This window comes from Camelus bactrianus, chromosome 6 (genome assembly GCF_048773025.1).
Source record: "Camelus bactrianus isolate YW-2024 breed Bactrian camel chromosome 6, ASM4877302v1, whole genome shotgun sequence".
Taxonomy (NCBI): domain Eukaryota; kingdom Metazoa; phylum Chordata; class Mammalia; order Artiodactyla; family Camelidae; genus Camelus; species Camelus bactrianus.
In genome coordinates, this window is record NC_133544.1 from 8,377,158 (window position 1) to 8,393,181 (window position 16,024).

Consider the following 16,024-nt stretch of genomic DNA (forward strand, 5'->3'; position numbering starts at 1 on the left):
TAATGGTAACAGTAAAATGTATTTATATCTGACCAGCCAAAGGCTATCGCTAGTAAAATGCAACGTGTTCTGTCACATCAATGAACATAAATACAGAACTTTCAAGTAATAATTTCTCCCTTTACAGAGTAACGAAACAAGTGGTGGCTGAAAGCCTTACATCTCTGTCTTCTAAATGGCCAGTATTTTAAATGACCGTTATTTTCACAGTTTAGCCACTCAAAACACTTAATCACTGGACCTACTTTTGAACAAAGAAAAAATGTTCCTTCATTTCTTACCCGTCATTTTCTAAATTGCTAAGATTTAAGCATCAACAACCTTATTAAAACATCATTGTAATCCAATACATTTTTAGAGATATGCAAGTCTAGAGGGTACCTCTTGGTTAGATTCCAACCCGCTCCAGTCTTCTTCAGTCCTTTCAAAGATCACTCACTAACTGCATTTCATAGCAGCTTTTACATTGAACGAGCAAGTCCTGCGGCTTGAGTAGGATGGAAACGGTAGATGAAAGTGTAGTCAGTAAAAATGAATTATGATTTCTCCACTTCCCAATCAAATTTTTGTCATTTTAGAAGTGAGTGGCATCGTGTGTGTGCGCGCGCACACGCCCGCACATGCGCCCGCACGCTTAATCAAATGGCTGGAGAAGTTATAAAGGAGGAGAGGTGCAAATGATAGTACAGAAAGCAGCAGGTAGCAATGGGTCTCTTGTGATGATTTTGAGTTGATACTCCTCTGGGGAAGACAGAACAACAAAAAAAGAAAGCAAAAATACAGCAAAATCTGTCCTCCAGAGTTAAAATCTGTTGGATCAGCCAAGCTTATCTGGCAAAGCAGTACAGAATATATGTTTACACTGTTAATTTTAAATATTACAATTGGACAGTGACTAATATCCAAAGGTTATCATCTGCATTGGGGGTTAAGTATGATGGAAGAGTGATAAAGAAAATGCAAACTTATTATTGTTTTTTCAGAGCGACTGGGGAAAACACTGCTTTGAAAAACTAGCACAACACTGCCCTTCTCCCCCAAGACATGAGATAAACTAATTAATCTGTATCACAAATCCAACCACAGTACTGGATTCAGGAATTTCTTTGGTGCAGTGTTATTGAGAAGCATGTACAACCAGGGCCACCCTGAGGAACTGAGAAGTTTAAGACATCTAGAAAGATTTTTGGGTTGTTTTTTTTTTTTTTTGTGCCCATTTTCTGGAGATAAATTTCTGGGAGCAGTTAATGGGGCCATATTGATTCTTTCACTAAGTGGCTCATGTGCGCAGCTTGTAGACATTTACTGAGAGTTATTTTCCTTTATGCATGGTTGACGGTGGAGGCTGAGGTGGCATCAGGGGCCACCATTGATTGAACTCCTACCCCTAGACTTGAAGGATGCTGTCACTCCACATGTCACTTTATTTAATCCTTCTACCAAACCTGAGAGGTGGTTTACATCTTACCTTCCTTTGTAGAGAAGGAAGCCAAGGGTCAGAGTTATTGAGGACATACCTAAGCTGCTGCGTTAGTTATCTATTGCTGTGTAACAAATGACCACAGCACTCCATGACTTAAAGCACACATTTATTACTTAGCAGTTGTTGTAGGTCAGAAATATAGCTGTGGCTTACCTGGGTCCTCTGCTTCATGGTCTCGCACAAAGCTGCAATTAATGTGGCCACCAAGGTTGGGGTCTCATCTGAAGACTCAACTGAGGAAGTATCCACTCCAGGCTTTTTTCCATATTGTTGTTGGCAGAATTTATTTATTTAAAAAGTTTTTTTAAATATACAATTTTTAAAGGTTAGTTTCTATTTACAGTTATTACAGAATATTGGCTGCATTCCCTGTGTTGTACAATACATCCCTGAGCCTCTCTTATGCCCAATAGTTTGTACCCCCCACTCCCCTTCCCTTATATTGCTCCTCCCTCCACTCCCCACTGGTAACCACTAGTTTGTTCTCTGTATCTGTGAGTCTGCTTCTGTTATATTCACTAGTTTGTTGTATTTTTTAGATTCCACATATAAGTGATACAATACAGTATTTGTCTTTCTTTGTCTGACTTATTTCACGTAGCCTAATGCCCTCTGAGTCCATCCATATTGCTGCAAATGGAAACATTTTATTCTTTTTTTATGGCTGAGTAGTGTGTGTGTGTGTATATATATATTATATATATACACATACACACATATATCACATCTTCTTTATCCACTCATCTCTTGACGGACACTCAGGTTGCTTCCATATCTTGGCAACTATAAATAATGCTGCTGTGAACACTGAGTGCATGTGTTTTTCAAATTAGCATTTTTTAATATATACCCAGGAATGGAATTGCTGGGTCATATGACAGTTCCATTTTTTAGTTTTTTGAGAAACTTCCACACTGTTTTCCACAGAGTCCACACCAATTTACATTTCCAACAGTATACAAGAGTTCCTTTTTCTCCACATCCTCACCGTTTGTTATTTGTTTTCTTTTTGATGATGGCCATTCTGAGTGGTGTGAGGTGATACCTCACTGTGGTTTTGATTTACATTTCCCCGATGGTTAGTGATGCTGAGCATCTTTTCATGTGTTTGTTGACCATGTGCATTTCCTCTTCAGAAAAATGTCTGTTCAGTATTTCTGCTTATTTTTAATAGGGTTGCTGGATTTTTGATATTGAGGTTGTGAGCTGTTTATATAAGCTGGATATTAATCCTTTACTGGTCATATCATTTGCAAATTTTTTCTCCCATTCAGTATGTTGCTTTTTCATGTTGTTGATGATTTTCTTTTCTGTGTAGAAGCTTTTAAGTTGACTTAGATCTCATTTGTTTATTTTTGCTTTTATTTCCTTTACTTTAGGAGAAGGATCCAAAAAATTTTGCTGTGAATTTATGCATTTATTTATGTCAAAGAGTGTTCTCTTGTTGGCAGAATTTTGTTCTTTGAGAGAAGCTGGACCGAGAGCCTTACCTCCTAGCTGTCTATTGGCTGGAGGCCACCCTCAGTTCCTTGCCATATGGGCCTCTCCAACATTTCAACTTGCTTCATCAATGTGTGCAGGTGGAAAAGGCAATAGAGAGTCTGCTAGAAGATGGAAACCACAATCTTATGTAACATAATCACAAAAGTGACATCCAATCCCCTTTGCTGTATTCTGTTGCTTAAAAACAAGTCACAGGTTCTGCCCTCACTCAAGAAGAGGGGATTATTCAATGGTGTGAATGCCAGGAGGTGGGGCTGTTGGGGATATCTTTGAGGCTGCCCACCATGCCCACCCATATAGTTCCAGTTGCCTTGGTGGCATCTAGTCTCCAGGCTTTTCCTCCTGCTGCTTCCTTCTCACCAGATCTTTCTTATCCTTACAGGCTCTACTCTAGTCATACCTTCCTCCAAGAAGCCATCTCTGGAAACTCCAGCCTTCCTTTTCCTCTCTCTATCGAGTGAATTCCTCTCTCATTGATGGCAGCAGAAGTAGTATCTGTGAACTAGTTCTGTTGAAAACCATTTTTGTTTGTGGGTTATTGGGTAGACTCCCAAGGCACACTTTCAAGGGGCACATATCCTTAAACCATGCACCCTGTAACCCTAGGGCTCTGCAGAGCTTCCTCAGGGCTTATGTTTTGTGGAGACAGGGAAGGCACAATTATGAACCAAAAACCTACAAACAGCTGAACATCTGCCCTTCTGTATTTCGTATTAGGTTTCATGTGAAGAAAGAGTCCATGCTAAATAGATATTTGGAATTCACGTGTCAGAGAAGAAATGTTACCAATGATAGTTATGTTACTCAGATAGACCACCACATGTAATATTGTTTCTTTGGGAAAAATACACTTAAAAATCCAAGTTCGATCCTACATACAGTGGAGAATCCTCAAGAGTTGCTAGAGTAGGGGCAGGAAGGGCAGAGTCATTTATTGAGCATTTTCATCTATATAAGAGATAGCACTTTTAATTGTATCTTCTGGGATCCACACAGAGATGTCCTTCTCTCCACTACCATTGTGCCCACTGTATTTCAGGCACTCAGACTTCCTCATCTGACAACTGCAACAGGGTCCCACTTGGTCTTTTTGACTCCAACCCATTCTCCACCCTGTAGACCAGTGATCCTCCTAAGCTAGAAAAGTAACCATGTCCTGCCCTTAATTAAACCCCTTCAGTGACATCCCCCAGGACAATGGCAAAACTCCCTGGATGGCTCACAAGGCCTGTTGTGAACAGCTGCCATTCATGGATATCTAATATCTTTCAGAAAACCTGTCCACACCTTGACAGTTCCCACACAGGATGCCCATGTTCTCATGGTTGAATGAAAAACAACATCAAAGCAGCTAGGATGCAGGCATGTGTCCTGGTTCTTCCAATCACACCCCACCTGTGAGAACTGGATCTGGAAGTGTTACACGAGACATCAGGCTCAGTCACAACCAGGAGATGGTGTCGGTCAGGCACAATAAGGAGGAATCTGATTCCTCTGGGGCGGCTTCTGGTTTCCAGCCTGGATGATTCGGCATTCGTGGTGTTCTGGTGTGCTGAGTACTAGTCGTGGCTACATGGTTTCTGACTGCATGGTGTCTTGCCCCTTGAGCTAACAAAGAGAGTGGAGATTTTCCAATAAGAATCCTGACCAATACAAGGCCACTATTTCCCAGCCCTGACAAATTTCTTCAGCCTCCCTCTTGGCATTCCCCCCACACCCTCCATGCTATGATCTGACAGCATTAAAAATACTTGGGGTCACCAAGTACTTTATTCTTTCTCTGGCTCTCGGGCTTTTTCCCACATCATATTCCCTGTGTCTGAGACACCCTTACCCACCCCTTATTTGCCTGGATGACTTCCACTCAGGTTTCAGGTTCTACCTTGGTGTTACGTTCCCTGGGAATGCTTTCCTGACTCTCAAGTGTGTGAAAGTTCTCTGTTTGCCCTGTAATTCCTGTTTTGCAGCACATAAACACTGCACTTTCATAGGCTATAAACTCATCTACATTAGCCTCTAGGTTATGGGAAAAGAACATGTTTATACTGTTCACCCTTTGCAGTGGGACATCCACCGTTCTGTTTTCCCACAAATGCACTTTATCTTATTCTGGAAAAAAATGTATCTAATCCAGTTACAGTGGGGCTGCTCTCTTCTTGCTAATCCAACCTCTCTAACCACGGTGATTAGAGGGGCAGAAACCTGACACAAGCTGGGCCAATCAGAGCCCTTCATTAGAATTTTTGGACAAGAAAGGAGAAAAAGTGGCCTTCAGAACCACCTAAGTTCCAAATTTTGAGATGTGTGTCTGGGGATTTTAGGGGTCATGCCCCTTGTATTATTTATCTATTGCACGATGTGGCTTAAAGCACCACACATTTATTACCTGAGTTCTTGTGATTCATGAATCCAAGCACAAATTTGCTGGAACTCATCTGAAAAGCTGTAATCAAGGTGTCCACCTGTGCCCTAGTCTTATCTCAAGTTTCAAATGGGGAAGGATCTCTTTCCAGGTTTGTATGGGTTGTCAGCAGAACTCAGATCCTTGTAGCCTGTAGGACTGAGGGCTTTAGTTTGTTGACTGTTGTTCGCCAGAGGCCACCTCCAGTTCCCACCTGGCTGTTGGCTGAGGCTGCCCTCCAGTGCATGCCACTTGAGGCTTCCCAACATGTCCACCGGCTGCATCCAAGCCAGCAGGGGAAGATATGCTAGCAAGAAAGGTGTTACAGTCTTATGTAATGTAATCGCAGACGTGACATCCGAACACCTTTGCCATACTCTAATAGTTAGAGTAAAGTCGCAAGTCTTGCCCACATACAAGGAGAAGAGGTTACACAAGATTATGAATGTTCAGAAGTTGGTATAATTGAGAGTCATTTTAGATTCTGTCTGCTACACAAATTCTGAGTAGAAAAACTCATTTTGAAATGAAATATAAAGAAGAAGGAAGGAATACCTGAGGTTGTTACAGGTCCTCATTCCAACTGTACCTTAGTCCCCGTCGTAATCCTGCAAGTTACCCCAGTATTATTATCACCCTTTTCTCACATACATCAGTGTGTTTTGTGTCTGTTTTAAACAAAAATTTCTAACTAATGTATCATTGTATTTTTTAGTACCTAGCAAGTACATGGAATATGAAATATGACCCTTAATAAAGTTATGTTGAATTAAATTGAGAACCCTGCCACTTGCTCAAATATTCTGACAATTTTAAGCCACCAAGTCATAAGATTTTGGAGCTTAGAGCCCTCTTGTTAAACTTGTTCACTTTACATTCTGAAGAAATCGAGGTTGAGAGAGAACAAGTAAGTAATCTTTCCCTTATCACACAATTAGTCATATAGTGATAGAGCCAGAGCACAGTTCTAAATCCCAACTGTGAATCTGGCCTTCCCAGAGAGAGGGGAAAACCAGATCCTGAGATGAGAGAATGGGTAATTCAGGACCACGGACAGTAGCTCACAGGTGCCGGCCCCTCTAAGTATCTTCGCCTTGACCGGCGGATGGTTTCCTGAATCCATGCATTGAGGACTGCAATAAAAATATCTCATGTGCCAAGTAAGAACTTAGCTGGGTGAAATTATTAGTTTTGATGTGATTTACAGTTTCAATATATACGAGAATCATATAGCACATCCCTCTTGTGGCTATGAGTACAAAATTTTCCTTAATGCTTGTGAGGCAAGGAGTTTAAATTAGTTGCTATTTTTTTTAACACAGTTTCAATAATTCTTGATAATCAATTTGTTTCAGAAAGAAATCAGCATTCTTGCAGTTCAATGATCTAAAAATATGCCCTAGGAAAAAAAATTATTTTATAGCCTGATGCAGAATGTGTGTTTTTTGCTGAATAATGTTCTTTGTTTCTGCAGAGTCATGTGCATTCCCCAGTGGTTTGGTTTACATAGTTAAAATAGTTGGAAAGTTTTGCTTGCTCTTTTTAATACTTGAAGGGTGTCAGCATGCATTTTGGCATAGCTGGAAATGGCCCGCAAGGGGTTCTCTTTACAATATTTGAAAAAGATAATCTTTCAAATTTGCTAGTTGTAGAAAATTGAACATAAATACTTTCAACTGAAAAATATTGCCTGACTTAAATATCTCTGATTCTGTGGTTTCAAGGCACATTGAGTAGGAAAGTGCTTTGTAAACTTTAAAGCACTATACAAATGCTAGCTGTCCTTGTAGGACATAATAGTATTATTGTGCTAGAATTTGTTATTAAGAGATACAGAGTGAAGAGATACCTTTTCTACTTAGTGCACACAAAGAAGGTAGCTGCACACAGGGTAAAATTTTGAACTCCAGTATAAGAAGCAGGGAGAGGACTGTTACAGCACTCACCCGGTGAGGCTCACACTCAAGTTAGCAATGGTTGGGTCCACCTCCCCCAGCAGATGTTGAACTCCTTGAAGTCAAGAACTGTGCTATTCATCTTTCTGTATCTTTCTGTCAGACCCTTCCCCATGCCAAGTACCAGACTCTCAACAAACGTTCCTTGCTTTGCAATGAATGCCTTTCCAAGCCGAGTCACCCAAACTAAGCAGTTCTGTGTATAAGGACCGAGTTTGCTTTCTCCACCACATTACGTCTTGTAGCCTTCTCTCCTTTTCCTTTGGCTTTTCTGCAATTTATCAGAGGCTGTAAAACTCCAAACGGATGCTAATTAGACTTCCGTGTAACTCGCAGAGAAAACCCTTTAGAACGGCAGACATGAAGATGAAACATTATGAACAAATTTGCAAAGTGGGTACTTATTTTACTATGCCATGTTCAATTAAATTAAATGTAATGCTTTTAATGGAACCACGTTTCAAACGCGGAGAGCCACTGCTAGCTATTTTCCTTATACCTCAGTAAATTGAAATTATTGACCTATATTACTGTTGTCTGATAGGACAGGTTCAACCTCACTTTGTTTTCGAGGGGAGAAATGATCTGCACATATCCTGAGTTTTTATTCTTTCTCTTTCTCATCCAGTTGTAGATGGATCCATCTCTGTTGAATGGAATCTCAAGAAGACCATGAGATTTGTTGACTGTGTCTTTTACTAGCAGTGTGACCTTGGGCAAGAGATTTATCTAAGTTTCAGTTCAGTCATCTGTAAAATGGGGGTCATAGGCTTGCCTCAGAGGCTTCTTAAGATAATTAAGTAAATCTATATGGAAGCATTTTGCAGTATGGTAAGGACCTGCCTCTCTTCCTTCCCTCCTTCCTTCCTCTCTCTTTCCCTTCCTCCTTCCCCGCTTCTCCCATTCTTCTCCCTCTACCTTAAAAGTCATTCTCAATGTTTCAGCAAGATATACCCTCTTTGAAGATGGAAGAAAAAATAAAAGAGGAGAAAAAAAGAGAGAGAAAAGAAAGATGGAAGTAAACCCATGAATGTGCAGACCTTCCTAGTTTGCTTTTGTTGGCAGCCATAGGGTAGGTTGGGGAGGAATCAGAGAAGGGGGCACAGGTGGGCTTCAGCCTGCGATGTTGCAGGGGGAACACCTGGACTGCAGCCCTGACTGTCTGTGAGACCTTGGGCAAGTCACGTCCTCTCTTTGACCTTAGTTCCTCACTTGTGAAATGGGAATTGTAACTGCTGCCTCACAGCACATAAAATAATGGATATGAAAGTCTTATATTAACCACAAAACTCTACACAAGTACCAGTGATATTTTTATTGTTATAATAATGAATCTAAAAGCACATGGAAAATTTAAATCCTGCACTCAAAAGGGAACATTTCCAAGTTGATCCTTTCATTTTTAAGGTGCATTTTATAGTGTTTTGGCTAAAGGAGGTCTATTTTATTTATATTCTAATAATTGGGAAGGGCTGTAACTGAATTTCATCATTAATGAAACTGATGGTTAGGAATGTAAGTTCCACTTTTATTTCTTTAACCTATCTTTATTGCACATCTGCAACTGCCTGGATTTGGGACTGGGCCCTAGCAATGGAGTGAGCCCAGCCTCCGTCTCCATCCCCTTCCCCCCAAAATGGGTAGAAGAGTATTTCCAGTAAAGGAAATGATAGGGGTCAGTAGAAGCAGAGGGCTTCTAGGGGACCTGTAGGAAACAGGGTGGATTATGGTTTGGGTATTACTTGTAAGTGAATTAATTCTATGCTAAATCTAGTACGCTTCTATTTCTTATTATTTTTACTACATTTGCTATTGACTGCTGACTACTTGGGAAAAATAAACGTACTACTCACCACTTTACTAGAAAAGTTCTGTCTTTATTAGTAACCTCTGAGTCCTTTATGTCTTTCTAAATGAGCTCTGTAGACATTAACTCATAGAACTTGAGAACTGGGAAAGGGCCTTAGAGAAAATATATTCTGCTTTCTTCATTTTACAGAGATGTGAGCCAAGACCCAGAGACACCAGGTGACTCATTCAAGGTCACACAGTAAATTAGTAACAAGGCTGGGAACACAATGCAGGCTCCTCTCTAGGGCTCTTCCCATTGTTCCCAACTGCTCCCAGCTCTAAAATGTGTTCTTATCTTCCATGCTGCCAACAGACTTTCCTCCCAAATCACCGTTGCCTGTTTTCTTTTCTTTTATTCTTACCTTTTTTTTTCTTTTAAGAAAAATATATTTGGTCTTTTTTATTCTTTTATTATTTTTTAGAATTGAAGTATAGTTGATATAAGCTTCATGTGTACAACATAGTGATTCAAAATTTATATAGGTTATCCTGTATTTAAAGCTACTGTTTTAAAAAGCTATTATGAAAGATTAGCTATATTCCCTGTGCTGTGCAATATATTCTTATATCTTATATATATTATTCACAGTAGATTGTACCTCTTAGTTCCCCTACCTGTATCTTGGCCCTCCCCTTCCCTCACCCCGTCAGTTTGTTCTCTATATCTGTGAGTCTGTTTCCGTTTTGTTACATTCATTCATTTTATTTTTTAGATTCCACATATAAGTGATAACATACAGTATTTGTCTTTCTCTGACTTATTTCATTAAGCATAATACCCACCAGGTCCATTCGTGTTGTTGCAAATCATCTCCTGTTTCCTGGACTCATCACTCAGGAGCCAAGGTTAAACTGGTGATGCCCTGGGGACCTTTCTTCTGGAGAAGAAACTACTGGTGAGGGATTGAGTTTGGCATCACTGGTGAGCGCATTCTGGTTTGGTTACTTTGGGACAACGCCTTCTTCGGTGTACTTCGTGCAACGATGCATTTAACTCCAGAGCCCTGGGGAAAAAAATCTAAAACTAGTGAAATCTCTAGCTTCTTATCTGCACTGGAAAAATGTTAGAAAGGACAGAGAATTGGAAACCTGTTCACCAGGACCTGGCTCCAGCTCTTTTCCTTAATTCTCCGTATGACCATGGGCATACGTCACCGTGCTTTTTCATTCACTGATTTGGTCAGACATTCACTCAGTTCACCTAGTTATTAAAATTTAGGGCCTCATGCTAGGCACTGGGGACACATCCACATATAAAACATGGTCTCTGTCCTTGGTGGGGCAGTCTAGTGTGAGAGCACACACAGGAAATACACACTGAGCTGCAGTACCTGGGCTCACAGAAGATGTGATGAAATTGCAGCTGACTTAGACTGAGGATAAGATCCAGGGAAGATGTCACAAAAGAGGAGAGGTTGAAAGTAAGGAAGCACTGAAGGATTATTAGGTAAGAGGTGGATTCCAGAGGTAGAAAATAGTATTCATCTATCCATCCATCCATTTATCTCTTCATTAATTCTATTAACAGGTGTTAAGCATCTCCTACAGATCAAGTGAGAAGGAGATGATGATAAGACATGGTCTCTGTCCCCAAGGAGATTCCATGACCTTGAGCAAAGATTCCAGGGTCACAGAAGAGCATCTGTCTTCAAGGAACAACAAGCAAATTGCTCTGGCTGGAACAGAAGCCCCTCTGAAGAAGAGCAGGAGGAAAGACTGGAGAAGTGAGCAGGGCCTAGTACACCACGAATGGCCTTGGGAACCATCACAGGAGGTGTGTGATTTAGCTGAAGGATCAGGAGGACAGTTAATGGGACAGTCAGTGTCAGGGAGGGTAAGGGCAGAGAGTGGAATCACCTAACTTGAGATTTTGGAAGATCTCTCTGGCTGAAGAGTGACGAATGAACAGGACTGGGGAAGGAGAGGGCAGAGCAAAGGCGACAAATTAGAAGGCTGTTGCTGATATCAGGGGAACTGTCATGGGGACCTGGACAAGGGCAAGGGCAGAAGACAGACAGGGGGTATCACTGAGTAGGAATCAGAAAATCTTGTTTTACATGCCCATGTCACAAAAGAGAAAGTTAAGAGATAACCAGTCTTGACCATGATCATGACCCAGCTCAGAATTATCTAACAACCCAAGAAGCTCAGTCTCAGGGAAGCTGAACCCTGCACTGGCTCTGACTGGCCAGAGTCATGTGCGCCCTTGTGCTGGGCTTGCTTCTGCACCAATCACACCTGAGACTTGAGCCGAGGTTCCTCTGGCTTCAGCTCAGTGACCATCTACACTCTGGGGGCTGACACCTAGTACCTACAGCATCTGCTTTTACCAAGAATATGTAGGGTCTTGGGACCCAGGCAGTTTTACTCATCTGGCCCACTAGGAAGACCAGGGCCAGAATGGAGCATGGCAAGGACTGGAGCAGAGAAGCCATCTGAGGAGGAGGCAGGGTGGGTGGGACACAGCAATGGGGAGGGGAACTCTCTGGGACGAGACTGCATGGTGGCCCCGGCAGGACGGCACTGGCTCCCTACGGCCAACCACTGTCCTGATCAGTCACAGCATCCCAGGCTGGCTGGCGAACGCGTTGAACAGCACCGCTGAGTGCAAGCCATTAAGGTGGCAACCTCCCTTGCTAGGCTGTATCCTGTGAGAGGAGAAGGAGGAGGCAGGAGAGGATAGAAAGAGAAGGGAGAGGTCGCATTGCAGGCATTGGGTGGAGCATGGTTATGGGGGCCTTGAAAGACAAATGGGATTCAGGAGCAGAAGGATCTCCATCTTACATCTTCCCTGCTCCGAAACCATGGTGCAAACAGTCTAGTTTCATGCTTGAAAGAGCTGGCTCCCTCTCCAATCCCAGATCTTGCCCAAACCAATGGGAAATTACTCTACTTTGCTGTGCCTTGGTTTACCCATCTGTAACTCAGGGTCAGGAATACTAGTACCAACACATCGTGCTCTGCTGGGGTGATGAAAGGAAGCGATACATTTAAGTTCCTAACACAGTGCTTGGTGTGCAGTAAGCACTCAGTGCAGGTTGGCTGTTGTTACCGTTTTGGAGGGTCCTTGGTTTTCTGACCTGCCCACTGTGCTACTCTTTGAATATCGTTTCTAGATTCCTTGATCCTCACCCACCATTGGTCCCCACAGAATCCTGAGCTACTCCACAACCAGCAATGTGATTCCTTCCTTCTAAACGACTCCTGTCAGTTGCATGATACCCTCCCTGAGAAAGTGGGTTTTCAAAAATAAATGCAATTTGGAATGACATGCTTTCCCCTGCTACGTTTCCACGAGCCCTGCACAGCTGGGAGGAAGATGAGCAAGGGGTTCGCAGGGAGGGTGCTCGGCTGTGGAAATCCTTGGGCTATAAATAGTATGTGTGTGTTTTTTTAATATGATGGACTCATTTTCTCTGATCATAAAATCCCTGGCTTCTATTTATAGCCACGATGTTGCTCTGCTAGTACTGAGGGATTTTAAAAATAGGCTTCGGGAAATAAGATGTGCTTGGCCAACTCTCTCAGCGTGGAGGCAGCAGAAGGGGCCTGGAGATCTGGGACTGGGATTTAGGGTCTTGGCATTAACCCTGCTGTCTCTGAGTCATCCTCCTTTCCAGGTTTCCTCAGGCCTTGTGCCTTTGACTTGCATTACATTTGCTCCCATGAAGAGTATATTCATTCATTCTTTGGGAACCTGCTCTGGGGCAGCCATGAGGCTATGATTCTGGGAACCAGATAGAGTGCTCCTGGTAGCAAGGTGCTCACAGCTTAGCTGGGCAGGGTGTGGGGGGAAGGGTGGACAGACCTGTAAATATGCACAGGATTCCATGATGACACTGTGATGAATACCAAGCATGGATGTGAATAAAGGCCTAGGAAGCATGTACACTCAGTTCTGCTCAGGGTAGAAGAGCAACCTGGAGTGGCTGGAATGATGGCCCCCAAAGATATCCAAGTTCTGATCCCTGGAATGTGGGAATGTTACCTTATATGGCAAAAGAGACTTTGCAGTTGCAATGAAGGGTCTTGAGTTGGGGTATCGTCCTGGTTTTGGGATGGGCCCAGTGTCCTCACAAGGATCCTCATAAGAGAGAGGCTGTAGGGTCAGGTAAAATAGAGAGGAGAAGGTAAGGTGACTGCAGAAGCAGAGAGAGATTGGGAGGTGCTGCGCTGCTGGCTTTGAAGATGCAGGAAGGGTCCATGAGCCAAGGGACACAGCTCTAGGAGCTGGAAAAGACAAGAAGAAAGATTTTCCTTGGTAGTCTGGGAGGGAGCAGGGCCAGCTGATACCTTGATGTCAGCCCAGCAAAACCGATTTCAGACCTGTGGTCTCCAGGGCACAAGACAGCAAGAGTATCCATTTGTATTGTTCCCAGCTGTCAAGATTGTGGTGAATTGTTGTCATGGCCATTGGAAACTAGCATACTACCCAAGGTGACAGTTCAGCTGGACCATCGTAATAAACTTTTGGTGTTTGGGGCCACATAATATCCATTCCCTTCTGTTGGTACCTGTGTCCAATTTTTGCTTAGCTACCGCTTCCTCTGCAAAGTCTGTGCTGCAGCAAGGTAGGCTGAGCTCCAGCCCTAGGGTAGCCCATGGCTTAGCCCCAGACTTATTAGCATAGTCCATCCCCCAGGCCATATATTTGGCTCAGGGCTGAGCATAAGACATACATTGATCCAGTTAGATGTTAAAAGAGTTGCTTTCCCGCCAAGCCTCAGCTCTGGATGAACAAGGAAGCATGTGGAGCCAGAAAGAGCCTGTGGCCATCTTGGAGCCATTTGGAAGAATCATCCTGAGAAGGGTGCAAACTCCAAGCAAGAGGAATCTGGAAATGTTGACAGACAGAGTCCTAGTTGTCTCCCCTGAGCTGCTGGACTTTTAAGATACACAAGCCAATTACATTTCTGTGATGGTTAATTTTATGTGTCAGGTTGACTGGGTATCAGGGCGCCCAGATACTTGGTTAAACGTGATGTTGTGTATGTCTGTGGGGATGCTTCAGGAAGAGATTAGGATTAGATTGGTGAGCTGAGCAAAGCAGATGGCCATCCCTAATGTGGGTAAGCATCATCCAAATCCACTGGAGGCCTAAATAGAACCAAAAGGCTGAGTGAGGGATAACCCAGTCTTCCTGTATGACTGCCTTTGAGCTGGGATGTTGATCTTCAGGCTGAGTCATTGGTCTTCTCCCACCTCTGGACTTGGACTCAGACTGGACTTACATCACTGGCTTTCCTGGGTCTCCAGCTTGCCAACTACAGATCTGAGACTTTTCAGCCCCTGTAACCTTGTGAGCCAATTTCTTATAGTAAATTTCTTGATATATATCTCCTATTGTTTCTTTTTCCCTGGAGAATCTAGACTAATACAATTTTATTACTAAAAATGGTTTGCAATGATTTTTTTTCTTGTTACTGGCCCCTAAAGTATCAAACAAAGAATGGAGAGGTCCTGCTGTGAGCAGAGGGAAGAGACGCCCAACACGAGGTAAGAAGTGGGCACTGTGACTACAGCGTGTGTTTGGTGGAGAGGTAAAGCGAAACCTATAGATATGAAGGCCAAGATCACCATTGTCCAGTGAGGGCTACATAAGGATTAGGTCACAGCTCTGTGGGTGTCAGAGCTGAAAGAGCTTGGCCAGTGTTGATTCCAAACCCTTTGTTTTACAGATAAGGAGACTGAGGCACAGAGAGGGGAGAGGCTTGCTCCTGGCCACCTTGTGAGTTAGAGCCAGAAGCCACTTCTTTCTGATTTACCAGCCTGCTCTCCCCAGGCTCTGCTCTGCCCTGACTCTGCTGTTGTGTGAGTGAGTGGTCAGCCTAGGGCCAGGTCAGCCACATACATAAAGGTGCCCAGAATCCCCACCGGGACAGTCTATATCCAGGTTCCAGGCGGTCCAGGTTCAAAGGGGAAATTCTTCTCATGTTTTTTCTTGGTATGTGGCTCACTGAGGAAACAGAGATGGCTACATGGACCATATATGATTTTCTGTTAACTGCAGGCAGTTTGGTGTAGAGGACAGAGCAGGAGGGTAGGAGTCCCAGACAAGGTCCAGCCAAACTCTGCTTCTTAGAACTCTATGCCCAGAGAGGATTAACCAGCAGCCCTATTGCTTCCCATGTGATCTTTCCACCTTTCAAGGGTAGCAAATAAGTAGAGATATTGGAAGCAAGGTACTTTCTGAATCATAAAATTCTGTGCCTCCACAAAGCAGTCATCATTCAGATTATCCCTTCTCTGAGGGATGCTCCAGAGAGGCTGATGGCCTTGACAGCAGGCCCATATGGCACTCCAGGGAGCAGGGCTCGGTACCAGGGCCAGACTGTAGTGCAATGCTTTGATCTAGAAGCAAGCCATCTAGGAATCTGCCTTAAACTGAGCATGGAGAAGTATGCCAGGGACTGTGGAAATACTCATTAGGGTCTCATTGTGCTTCTCAGTGCAAAAAGAAAGTGAGCTGGGGTGGAGAGTGGGGGAGATATCCTTAAAAAGAGAAATTTCCCTCCCAGTAGCTCCATATAAGAACATGCATCTTTTATGCATCAGAAGTGAGAGGTCAGAAAGTGGCATAAAAATATAAGCTAAAAAATGTAGACTGTCATAGAGATGGAAGGGTCTTTGTAAATCATCTAAACACACTCATTTTAAAAATGAAGAAACTGAGGTTCCCCAAAGGAAAGCAACTTGCAGCAAATTCATAGCATTAGCAGGGCTGGAAATCAGCTTTTCTGATTCCTAGGTGTGTGCTTTCACATAATACTACATGGATGCCCATAATCAGGTCTTAACGCTAGAATGTGCCAGCCTTCCTTAGTTGAATAT